The following is a 13,110-nucleotide window of genomic DNA, read 5'->3' on the forward strand; positions in this document are numbered from 1 at the left end:
AGGTCTCTCACTCGTTCTTGAGGGTGCACCGTGAAAGGTCTTCTAGATGGAAGGTGGGAAGATTTGATAACTCCAATCTGTTCAACTAGGTAGGTGCACCTATGTTGAACGAGCTTGCCAATACTTACACTCGTGGCAGGGCCATCCCCATGAGGTGATTTTGGTGTGTGGCTTTGTCATTGACAAGAGGAGAAAGCCATGATATCTTGCAGGGTACAGCCTCATAGCCAAGGTTGCAGAGCCATTTTCATGAAGGTGGCTCCAAGAGGGGTATTAGCCTCTCTCGTGTGAAATCACCGTGGACGGGGGTTACAAAATTGCCAGCTGTTTCAAGGTTTCACCATGAATAAACTCCTTTCAACATACATGGGTTTGAGCTTTGAGCATTGTGTACTTCCCCACCCACATCTCACTGTTTAAAGACCCCTTTCTAGTGACATTGCCTAAAAACTTGACAGATATCACGTGTTTGCTCAATAGAAGCCGAGTTGAATTTTATTGCAGATTTGATGAGTGACAAATGGAGCACAAGAAGATTGTACATGTGCTTGGATCGACAAAATTGGCACAGGGAACACTTTGTTGCTGTGTATATTGGATGGCTTGGATAATGGAAGTTTCAATGTTGTGGTTGTGAATGTTAGTGCAAGGAATCAATGCATTCGTTTGCAAATTGTTGGTATGATGTGCTAGCACTCCAGCACCCCTATGTTAGAAGGCAAAGTATGGTGCTTTGGAAAATATGGCAAGAGAACAAGGGAGCATCATCATGTTTTTGATCTATTTTTTTCTATAAGAAGAAACTTGATTTCTTAGGACATTTTTGAAGATGTGAATTGGCTTGTTCTTTCAAAATCCATCTTTTTTCTTGAATGCTAGAAGGGTTCATCCATATAAGTAATGAAGCTACAAGCTACATGCCCTCTTTCATTTAGTATGTTCTCCATTAGATGGTCCTTCATAGTTGGCGTTAATGCTTTTTGACTCCAACCAAGACAAGCGTAGTGATGCTAGTACTTGCTATGTGTTATGGTTTTCAACCTTGTTAGTGACTTTCATGATATTGAAACTGCACTATGTTGTGTTTTTAGAGGATGAGTTTGGGCATGTTCCTAGACTCATCTAGGTATATGCTTCTGTCGTATTAGTGGACATGCAAATTTCACCTTGTGAAGTTTTTGTCCATGTTGTGGGCAACTGGTTTTGCGATAACTCTATCTTAAGTGGTGCGTTGCCCTATCAACTAGATTTAGATGCTCGTCTAGGAGAGACTCAAATGAAATTGTTTAGTCTTCGCAAGTAGTTGTAATGTAACTTGAATGAATAGATTTTGGACTACCTTTTGATTAGCCTTCTCCTTTAGTGCTAGCCTTCGTCATGGTTGACTTTGTCCACCTCGAGAGAAACCAGTATGAAGACTTTGTATAAATGGATGCTCAAGTATGTGTGGATGTGGATTTGTATGTGAGAGCATATGTTTACGCTATGGTCTACACCCACTATTAGGCTATGATGGCGACAGTGGGGTTGTCATAGTAGTTGGTCTTTGATATGCATGATGGAGTTTATCGTTTTCAATCTTATGAGTGACTATCATGAGATTGAAACTGCACTATGTTGTGTTTTTAGAGGATGAGTTTGGGCATGTTCTTGGACTCATTTAGGTATATGCTTCTGCCTTTTTAGAGGATGAGTTTGGGCATGTTCTTGGACTCATCTAGGTATACGTTGTAGTGATGCTTAAGGTGGAGGTGAGTTATTTGCTTTAAAGATTACTTTAGTCCATAATGTACCTCTCCTAGTTTTGGACTTGTTAGTAGTTTGGTGAACATTGAATTTGAAATCCATGTTTGACCTCACACAACTAGTTTCTAAACATGTTCCCAACATGCCATAAATTCCTAGAGAAGCGCTCTCTCATAGAGCCTTTACGGAGAAATTGCATCCCCACAATGATATTGGACATAAAGAAATTCGTTCATGCAACAAGATGACCACTACAAATACTCGTGAAGTGGTTCATTATATAGCCAAGCCTTTGGTTTAGCATCCAAGGATTCCAAAGGCCTTATATAATCCTGATCATTTCATATTCAAGGAATTTTCAAAGGTTTGCATATCAAAATCCATTTTCTTCTCGTGCTTGGGAAGATTATTGGGATACCTTCCATTCCACACCCCTTTCTTGTTGAATGCACCACTTGTGTGATTGGGTAACAAACCTAGCTACTATGTGCTTCCCTCTTTTTTAGTTATTCCAATGTTTTACCAGGAATGATACTTGTGTGTGTGTGTGTGGTGTGTGTGTGGGTGTACTTCAAGGTTGAACAATATTGGGTGGTGTATGTCTGTGTGTACCGTGAGGATCTAATACAGCTACACACATTCCGGACTTGATGGTCACAAGAAGAAACTGTAAAGTGAAGAAACTCTCATCCATATTAATAAATGATGTTCTATTTGGGATTGAAGAGTATCTTGATAGTTGCAATTTTTATAACACAATTGATGCTAGTAAGTGATTAACAAAAAGAAAGTATATTCCAATTGTCTTTGGAACTGCAAAAAGAAAGTATATTCCAATTGTCTTTGGAACTAAGATTTTTTGAAATCTCTTTGGAAATGAGATTTCTTTTATGATTTATCAATATCAAATGTGGTGTTCTTTCTTCTTTAAGCTAATGGCAGTAACCATGAGCTTCCCATAGGAGCTACACACATTTTTTGGGTGAAAAGGAGCTATGCCTCACACACACACATGTATTTTTATCTATAATCTTTATTTGCATTGTAATACACATTTTATTTCTAGACCACATGTTATTCTCTTATTTTTAGGATGGCATGCAATATCTTGCATTACCTTTCCTATAATAGGGACCATCTAATGCTAGTGTATTGTCCCATATTTTTGAAATGACTTTAGTATGTTTGCCTTGGTAAATAGAAATTGCTTCACTTGTTCACATTCTTGTGATATTTCTTTTTGCACTTCATTTTCAAGTGAAAATCATTTGCAAAATGTCTCCAACCGTAAAAGGCGGCTCCTCTTGGTCATGTGTGTATGACTTTACGAGTAACAAGTTTAGCATGGGGAAGCTTACATGGAACAACATCATAGGATCATCAAAATTTATCTTTAACTTTCAACAATCAATACCAACAACTTTTGAAACATGGTGAATTATCCAAATGACAATTATGGAAGCTCTTTGTATATCTATATAGAATTACTACAATATAATAATTTCTTAATCCCACAATCTTGTATAGGTCCAATTTTTGTTATTGTTATTGTTCAACATCTTTACCATCCCCATACTTGTATGACATTGAGAAAATAACAAATGCAAAACTTCAATTTTAGAATTTGTTGCTTATGTTGTGGGTAACAATAAAATATTAATTTGTGGCTATTTTAGAAATCTCTATTGTCTACCCATACCTTAAGGTTGTATTTCTAAAAAATATGAAAGCTTAGGTATTAATGATGCAATGTCTATTTTCTTCTCGTGTTAGAAGATATGAATTTAACTAGCATAAACATAATCAAAATTATATTTAAAGCCATAAATGTATATGGTGCTTATTTTTTTTCTCAAAGTTGAAACTTTTATTTCTCGTTGTTGTCATTGATATTTCACCTTGCTTTGATGATATATTTTTGATCATATAATTTTTCTTTTCAATCCTTCTTTGAAGTACATTCCCACTATAACAACACTTTTGTAATGCATCAAGGTTAGAAATATCTTAAAGAAGCTCTATTTTCATTGGTATGACTATCAAATGTGTCATATTAGTATATATCGATGTATTGGTTTACCAATGGTGATATTGATGCTAGTAATAGTAAAAAAATACTACCAGCAGTCTAAGCATTAAAAGACTAAAGAACATGTTTTAATGCTTATTGTCAATAATTTTTCCTACCACTCACCTTGGATCTCCAAAGGTCACTAGGAGAACGAGTAGGGAGGCTACCAATTAATGCAAGGCCCTCGAACCAAACAAGACAAATAGGTTTAGACTCGACAATATTCAATGATGAGGTTTCCAAATAGGTCAAAGTAAGTTGATCTAAAGCATACCTTGATGAATTATTGACTCTTCCAAGAATTTAATCATAACGATAACTCAATAGACATAATCTAGGAGATGACAGAACAAAAACACACACACTCTAGATTCGAGTGCTTGAAGAATGAAACATGAGAGGACCAACATAGACAATTAAATACAAATATGAGACATTGTAGAAAGAAAAGAAAATACATTATATCAAATGATGAATTCTATTTTTTCTTACTGACAGAAGGGTGAAATCCCTTCACACAATCCAAAGGGAAACTCAAAGAGCCTACGATTCTCATTCCTTGCTACACTTAATCTAGAAAATCCTAGATTAGATGATTATCACATGGTCGCTATTTACAATATGCATTGGAGTGCTTATCTTTATCTTTCTTTTGCAAAAAAAAAAGAAAATTATAATATCAAAAGTTACATATGTCCAGCCTTTGTTTTTCATATATCTTTGTACATGTGTCTATGTGTATCGCTCCACCTACGTAAGTCTTTGGAGGGTTTCCACATGTGACACCGCTTGGATTATAATAATTCATATCTATTTCAAAATAATCCTTAAAGTTCAAGTCCCTTGATACAGTGGAGGATGGGAATCAATACCCCCTCATTGAACCCCAAAACTAGAGCTTTGGGTATTCAACTATGGCCAAAGGAGAGCTCGTAGACCAAAGGACTAAGTGCTAAGGTAGAGCTCTTGGTAGAAGAGAGAATGGAGCAAGGGATTGAAGGGTTTGGCATAAGCCAGGAGTGCCTTGAACTTGCCTGTCAACATTTTGTTCAAGATGGCCAATCCATAAGTAGCACTAGAAGACAAGGGAGGCAATGCTACATGATAAAGCAAGGCAACAAAGGACCCCGAGAGTTAGAGGTTCACAAAAGGCATAGCAGATGAGGAAGAGGGTAAGCTAAGGTGATCCGATGATGAGTCTGATACACCATCGATGGCTTTGCATGAAAGCAAAGTTTGTTAGTCAGGACGAATAGAAAGTAATGGCACCTTCCTTTTTTGACAAAAAGGCGTGAACCATTGTATATGTGATGGGTAGAATGCATAGTGTATGTCAGTAGGAAAGTCATGTATATAAGGTTATAGAGTCCTAGAAATTAGGGTTGTTTTGTAGCCTAGGTAACTCGTGTGTGTGGAGTGCAGTGAAGGAGTATTTGTATTTGATGTCATTTTGGACTAAGTAATAGAAGAGCACTTTGCCATTGCAATCTCAATCTGGACGTTAAGGTTTGGTGGTACTACTAGGGAATACAAAGTCATTTGCATTAGAGAAGCTAGTGGAGTGTGAGTGAATTGACTTGCAGTAAATGATGGAGCTAATGAACACAAGAACAAGACATCAGCTCGGATACTAATAATAAAGAAAAGATCAGATCACTAGACTTGAAGCCAAGACAACAAGAAGGATGAAGGAAATTTTGATCAACAAGATATTGCGGGTACTAAGTAAGCCGACGAGTTTTCCATCATGGATGTTGAATGAAGAGAGGAAGAAGGGAGTGGCCCAAAGAACCCCATCTCTAATGAATCGGGCAAGTTTTGGCAAGGACAATCACAAGGTAGAAGAATGAATCAACAATAGTAACCAAAGATGGATAGAGATAGAGATGACAAGGACAGAGACAAGACATCCTGCTAGTAACTCCACTAGCCCACACTGAGGAGTCGATAGAGCAAGAGGACTGAAGATATGAATAATGCTTGAAGAATTCAATGGACACGAGGGAGAGAGTTCCCAATATCACTTGTGGATTTTTATAAGAGTGGATGAAATCTTACAAGTCACTCATGAGGAAGAGTATGTGATGTACGTCCCCACCACTTTGGCAACTAAGCCATCAAATGGTACAAATGTCCCAATGGAAACCTAGCATGATTACAACAAGGAAGATGTATTGTTGAAGCTCAATTTCCTTAATCAAAACAAAGGCAAATCAATGTATTCCTTCATAGCATAAATGAGGGTGCTAACCAATTAACTCGACAATGTGTTGTGGTCCTAGTTGATGAGTGAAGGAGTAGAGCTATGCAACGTGGAAGTTATGTATCCAACGAGGATGTATGATGAATTGCTAAATAGAGTGATTGCATTAGAAAAGGAAAACATGGAACCACAAAAGAAAAAGAAGGTAATGGCCTGATGAAGATAATGAAGAAGAAGTACTGACCAAAAAGAACACCAAAATTGAAAAGAAAGCGTTCAAGAACCTTCTACACGATGTGGGCAAAGAAGCAACTTAAAAAATGGAGAGACCTAATGCCACAAATGCAAGACCAATGACCATGTAATGAATGAGTGTCCATTGGGTAGATATTGCATTGTATGCAATTGCCCAAGCCACATGATCAAAGACTACTAGTTTAACAAGTACAAATGAATGGTAGACATCCACTATGTGGAGCACGAGGCAAAGAAAACCGATTAAGGTGAAAGAACAAAGAGAAACAACATAGTGTGCTACTTCTGCAAGAAAGATAGAAACTAGAAGAGAAAAAGACGGTTGTGGAAAAAGCGACTTGACATGCTACAAAAGGCATGCGACCAAAATGACCACTGTTATGGATAAATTTGACCAAAGTAAAAAGGCATAAATATGAGTGTGTGCTTGTATGTGTGGCAATAGTATAATAAAATATGGAGTGCATGGGGCCCAGGGTTGAGGTGGCAGGGCATGATCATGTGCCACCCTTCCACGTAAGAGGACCCATAAGGTGTGTTGTACATAATCCATGGTAGTAATATTATAAAATGTTAAGGTGGCATGGCTCCTCCATGTGCCACCCCTCCACCTAGGCAGTCCCATGCCTGCATTTAGTGAGATATGGCCCAAAGTCCATGGGAGAAGTAATATAAAATAGGTGGAGATGGATATTATATTGGGTTATTCCCTCCATATAGGATAGGCCCATGTGGGGGAGGTATAGAAGATCCAAGAGTGCAAATTAAATAATGGGGAAAGTAGGATGAGGTGGCAAGATTCCTTGTGCCAACCCTCCACTTTTCCTCCTAGATCTTTGAACGTATTATAAAATTGGGAAGAGACCAAGGGAGTATCATAGACTTGGGATATGGGAGTTGATAAATGAGGCCAAGTGTTATCGCACACAATTGAGAGTGCATAACCACCTAGCCCACATGGGAGACTCTTCCACACACACCATGCATGCGGGAGGATGCATTTATTGGGAGAGACCCCCTCTCTTGGCTATAAAAGGAGAGGGCTATCCCTTGATGAGACACGCTCATTGTTGTAAAGCCCACCTAGCTAGTACTTTGATATTTCCCCCATCATTCCTTTCAAATAAAGCATGAACCTCTTCCCTTGATGTCTCCATCTCTACATTCCTCCTCCACCCATGTACATACTCCTCTTTCCCCTCTCCCTCTCCCCTTGTGCCATAGTCTCCCTCTTCTTTTCCTCCCCTCTTAATCTCTTTTCCCCACCCATGTTAACACTCCTCCCCTCACATTCCCTATTCCTCTATGGCCCTCGAGCGTCGCCATACCTATCCTCTAGCCTCTTGTCTTGATTTCTTTTCTGGCTAATAGAAATGGTGTGGCTGCTGGGATCGAAATCTCCACGAGTAGTGGTGTAAAATCTGATTCCTATGACTGGGTGCAGCTCTGCGGCCTCTTTCGTGTGCAGTTCTCTACTTTTGCACCTCCAAACTGTGTGCCTTCCCTAACTCTACGACTGCAAAACGTCCTTGCTTCTGCGCAAAACGTCCCTGCTTCTGCGCAAAACGTCCCTGCTTCTGCTTCTGCCTACTTTCTGCTCATGGTTCCTACGTGTATTCTAGCTGGCGAATCTTCTGCTCTATAGAACTGTAACATCCGTGCTTGTGTAAGTGATGCTAGCTACTACACCAATGTGTGTAAAATACCGACATCTGTCAATAGAGCATGATGTTGCAGATGATCATGGTGCAGATAGATGCTTACTTGAGAGAGAGTGGAATGTGGGAAAAGGCAATTTGCCATCCCATGCCTATTTGAAGAACCGGTTTTGCGCACCGGTTCTATCGTATGGTTAGTTGACTGAGGCAAAGTCCACTTCACGATCAAGCACAAACTTTGCATATAGCACCTTTGCAAAGTTTTTGGGAATTTTAGAGCAAAATTTCCTAACAAAAATCATCTCCCAGATGCATTGTGCATTCTCTTTCATGGCTTCATTATAACACCACATAAGGGACCATCGCCCGTGTTTAGGAGCATTTTTGCTACAATCCCATAGTCTCTAAATCATCATCCGAGACTAGGAGATTTATAGCCGAGTACTTCATGCCATTAGAGTTGTGGAAAATGTTAGATATCAATGCTCCACTCTCATGTAACTACGCAGGAACCAGCTTACTCTACTTGTAAGCCCCCCATATGAGGAGAAGGCATTTGAGGAGCTCGGTTATCCGGTAGGTCCTGGTTTGGACATCAGATGGGGGCCATGTGTGGCCTGATGGCTATGGCTTCAGATAGAGTTGGCACATCGCCAACTAGGCTACATGCAAGTGCGGGAAGGCATCCCTTAACTGACTGCACTGAGGGTAGACAGAGCATTTCCTGGGGCAACCCACTCTCAAGTTGCAGGGCCCATTTGGAGCCTCAGATGATCTCGGATGGCTCTGGGCCGATTCTATCGAATGGTCGGTGGCCTATTTCGGGACCAACCCCCAATCGACCGTTTTGGGTGGATTGGGTCGGTCACCCAATTGAGCCTAACCAACTACGATTGATGGCTATATAAGAGCAAGCCCATGAAGCCCATTTCATCACTGGCTATAGCAACCCTGATTCCTTAGCACCCAACCTCCGTCTTCTACTATTTCCAGCTCACCATCGAAGCTTCTTTCACAGGAGCGCACGGTTGGGAGGCAGCGCCATCTATTATATCAGTTCTATAGTAATCAAATTTTTGATTCTCCATACTATCTTGTTTTCTCTCTTGCGTACGAGATCCTGTTATCTGTTGAGCACAGACATTGTATTATTTTCTAACTATAGGTAGTGTTTTGGCTTTAGCTGCCCAGGGAAGTTGGCCTGTGTTTCATATGGATGTGAAATCCGCCTTTCCGAATGGAGATCTCAAGGAGGAGGTATACGTGGAACAACCACCAGGTTTTGAGATCCCCGGTTCAAAAGGTAAACTCTGCAAACTGAAGAAGGTACTTTACGGGCTAAAACAGGCCCCATGAGCGTGGTACCAGTGAATTGATGCCTACTTTCTACAAAACGGGTTTAGTAAGAGCCCATCTGATGCAAATTTGTATATCTTCAGAGAAGGACACAGGTGTATGATCATGGTCCTTTATGTGGATGACCTTGTCATAACACGGAACCATGAAGAGAAGATCTTGTAGATGAAGCATTTGCTAGGAAGAGAGTTTAAAATGACAGACCTCAGACTGATGCATTTCTGTTTGGGGATTGAAGTTTGGCAGGAGCCGAAACAGATTTTCATTTCACAGCTAAAGTATGCTAGAGAGATATTGAAGGCATTTAGCATGGCTAAGTGCAAGACAGTTGGTACCCCTATGGAGGTTGACGCGAAGCTCTCACTAGTGGACAAAGCGAAGTATAGAAGGCTTGTGGGCAGCTTGATTTACCTGTGCAACACACGGTCGGACATCAGTTTTGCGACTGTGTACTAAGCAGGTTTTACAATAAGCCCCAGGGGAACCATTGGATGACAGGGATGCGGGTGTTGAAATACATCAAAGGCACACTTGATTATGGCATCACCTCTAACAAGGGCAACATCTTGACCGGATTCTGTGACTCGGATTGGGCAGGAGACGTGGACAGCAGGAGATCAGTGACAGGGTACTATTTCTCACTTGGATCTGGAGTTGTGTCATGGGTTAGCAAGAAGCAACCCACAGTTGCTCTTTCTTCTACTGAGGCTGAGTACAAATCTACATGCTTTGCTTCTTGCGAGGCAGTGTGGTTGAGGAGGATTTTGGGGGACATGGGTGCAGTAGTGCAGAACAAGCCTACACAGTTATCATGTGACAATCAGAGCTGCATGGTGATTGCAAAGAACCCGGTGTTCCACGCTCGCACAAAATACATTGAGATTCAATATCACTTTATACTCGAGCTCATCATGGATGGAGAGGTCGACTTAGTGTACCATTCGACTACAGAGAATGCTGCGGACATCTTCTCGAAGGCTCTTGGAAGAGACTTACTAGAGAGGCATCTTCATCGACTTGGCATTGGGCTGAAAAAGTAAGTTCACTTGCGGGTGGACATTGAGGGGGGGTGTTAGATATCAATGCTCCACTCTTGTATAACTACGTGGGAACCAGCTAACTCTACTTCTAAGCCTCCGATATGAGGAGAAGGCATTTGAGTAGCTCGATTATCTGGTAGGTCCTAGTTTGGACACCAGATGGGGGCCATGTGTGGCCTGATGGCTGGAGGCTTCAGATAGAGTTGGCACACCACCAACTAGGCTACATGCAATTGTGGGAAGGCATCCCTTGATTGGCCGCACTAAGGGTAGACGGAGCATTTCTCAGGGCAGAGCCCACTCTCGGGTTGCAGGGCCCGTGTTTGGAGCCTCAGATGATCCCGGATAGCTCTGGGCCAAACAATGTTCGTAGGTCAGTTGCTCTGTTTTGCGCACCAGTTCTATCGTATGGTCAGTGGCCTTCCCCAATCAATAATGCTCACCTGCACACATTTCCCATCTAGTGTGAAATCCATCACATAGTTTCCGACATTCAAATTAGTGTGTCTGAACCCCCTCTTGTGCACTGCTTTCATTGCACTAGCAATAGCTATGCAAATCGCAAGAGCATTCTTACAGAATAGGCATGTTCTCATCTGACTCCGTGTATCATGCCATGCATTGTGCGAGGGTTGCCTCGCCTTGCCCAATTTGCATAATCATGATACATGGAAGGTAGGCTCATGATCATGTCATGAATACTACCTCCATTGAAGTATGGACTGATTAACCAAAGATCGCTAATGTGTGTGTAACCAATTGCACAACACACGGCCCTATGCATTACAGTCATTGCCAGCTTTGTCTTCAATGATCTATGTGCATGTGTAGTATCGTGCCTCAACTTCTTGCCACCATAAGATAGGGTTCCAGCTTGAAACTTGGCACACCCTCTATCTTAACCCAGTACACTTTTCCTTCCACCCCCTTGCCTAATTCCTCAAGAATTGTCAATGCAACTAGTGGGAAGTGTACCATTGCAAAGCACATGTCGGCAAACTTCATGTGCAAGTCTATTTGTGCCTTGCCGTTTTGACTTCTTGTGTCTATTCTTTTTGATGATCCACTAGCAACTTGGGTATAATATTGCATGGCGACATTGGATAGTCTACTGGCCACACCTTTTTTCTTTCAAATTTTCCTATGAATGGCAACGCGGGATTCCTTCCATTCTATGAGCCACCTATCCAATTTCGACCTTGATGCATCTGTCAAGGGCTCTGGCTGCTTTACCATTTCCCATTGTACAACTATATAACCTGGCACTCTAGGTAGGAAATTTAGTACAGCCTCTTTCTCCTCTATCTGCTCCACCTCTCTGCCCCTCATCCAGCTACAGTCAAATTGAGCAAGTATGTGCTGATGCATTTCATCCAGCTTAGACTTGGTATGCTGAATGTCTCTTATTTGCTCCTCACTCAATGTTATAATATATCGAATGCACACCCTATGGACAAGTTGTTGCAACTCAATTCTCTAAGTGTCTCTCTCTCTCTTTGAAGGGGTGGCTACCGTGAGGAAGGTAGAGGTATAGATCTAATTCACAAAACAATCATTACATAAGCACTCGTGAGGTTCTACTACCACGATGAGTCATGACGTGTACATACAAAAACCAATGCATAGCAATTCAGTAATTGAGACATCTAGGTCCAATCATAATGCATTACGTTAACACTCAATAGTCATTACAAAAATAAATGCGAGAAAATCAAGAAATAAAATTGAAATCTATGCACATGCTAACATGAATTTTTAATAGATAATTATAACGTGGATCCTACAAGCAATACCATGCCTTGTACAAATTCCTCCAAGAAATCCTATCAGGCTATCGAAGAAGGATAAGTTATAAAAGATGAATAGGAAAACATATAACAACGATCACAATGTAATGAACCAAGATGATCTAGATCAACATTGTGTGATCACACATCTTGAGCTCGTTGGGAAGGTCGTCATACACATGAATCCAACTAGCCAAAGCGAGCTATCATCTAGACAATAACCGGCTCTATTGACACCTACGTACAATATATATGAATATATGATAGTAGACCAAAGCAAGGTGAATCCATCCAGCCGAAGTAGGCCATCACCCGGCCTTGATCATGATACTACATAATAGAACATCACTCGAGGCGAGATGAATCCAATCAGCCAAAGTGAGTCATCATCTGGCCCTAAGTGATAAACATCACACATTCAAACACATATAAGCAAGCATAAATAAGCATCACACATATTCCTCTCTCAATTGGGACGAGGTGAATCCAGCTGGCTGAAGCGACTAGCCGGCCGAGCCCCGAGTGAAACACATCATGCAAACACACACATAGAAGCAAGCAAGCACAAACATATGACATATTTCTCTCTCTTTTCTCTCAACTGAGGCGAGGTGAATCGAGTTGGCCAAAGTGAGCCATCACTTTGCCCTAATTGAGAACAATAGTGAGGTTAAAAGCTCACCAAAAGCTTGAAGGAGAAGTAGAAAATAGCGAAGATGCGGAAAACTCTGTTGAATTTCGGTGAACTGTGGAAAAAAATGACGTGAAGGCATCCTTTTATAGAATCCAACTTGACATACTGGCCGATATGTCCACACACTGGTTGGTTTTTGTGGCCAATGCATGCATGCCACATGTTCGATCCATGCACACCGATTGGTGTTACCAGTCAGTGTTGTGGTCCACCAGTCGGTATATAGCCGGTCAATCGGTGCACGTTGATCAGTTATAAAAAATGCATTTTTTGCGTTTTGAACATCCACATGCGTTTTTA

The sequence above is a fragment of the Dipteris shenzhenensis genome, chromosome 31 (genome assembly GCF_047967505.1).
Source record: "Dipteris shenzhenensis isolate YYH24624 ecotype China chromosome 31, Dip_SZ_1.0, whole genome shotgun sequence".
NCBI lineage: Eukaryota > Viridiplantae > Streptophyta > Polypodiopsida > Gleicheniales > Dipteridaceae > Dipteris > Dipteris shenzhenensis.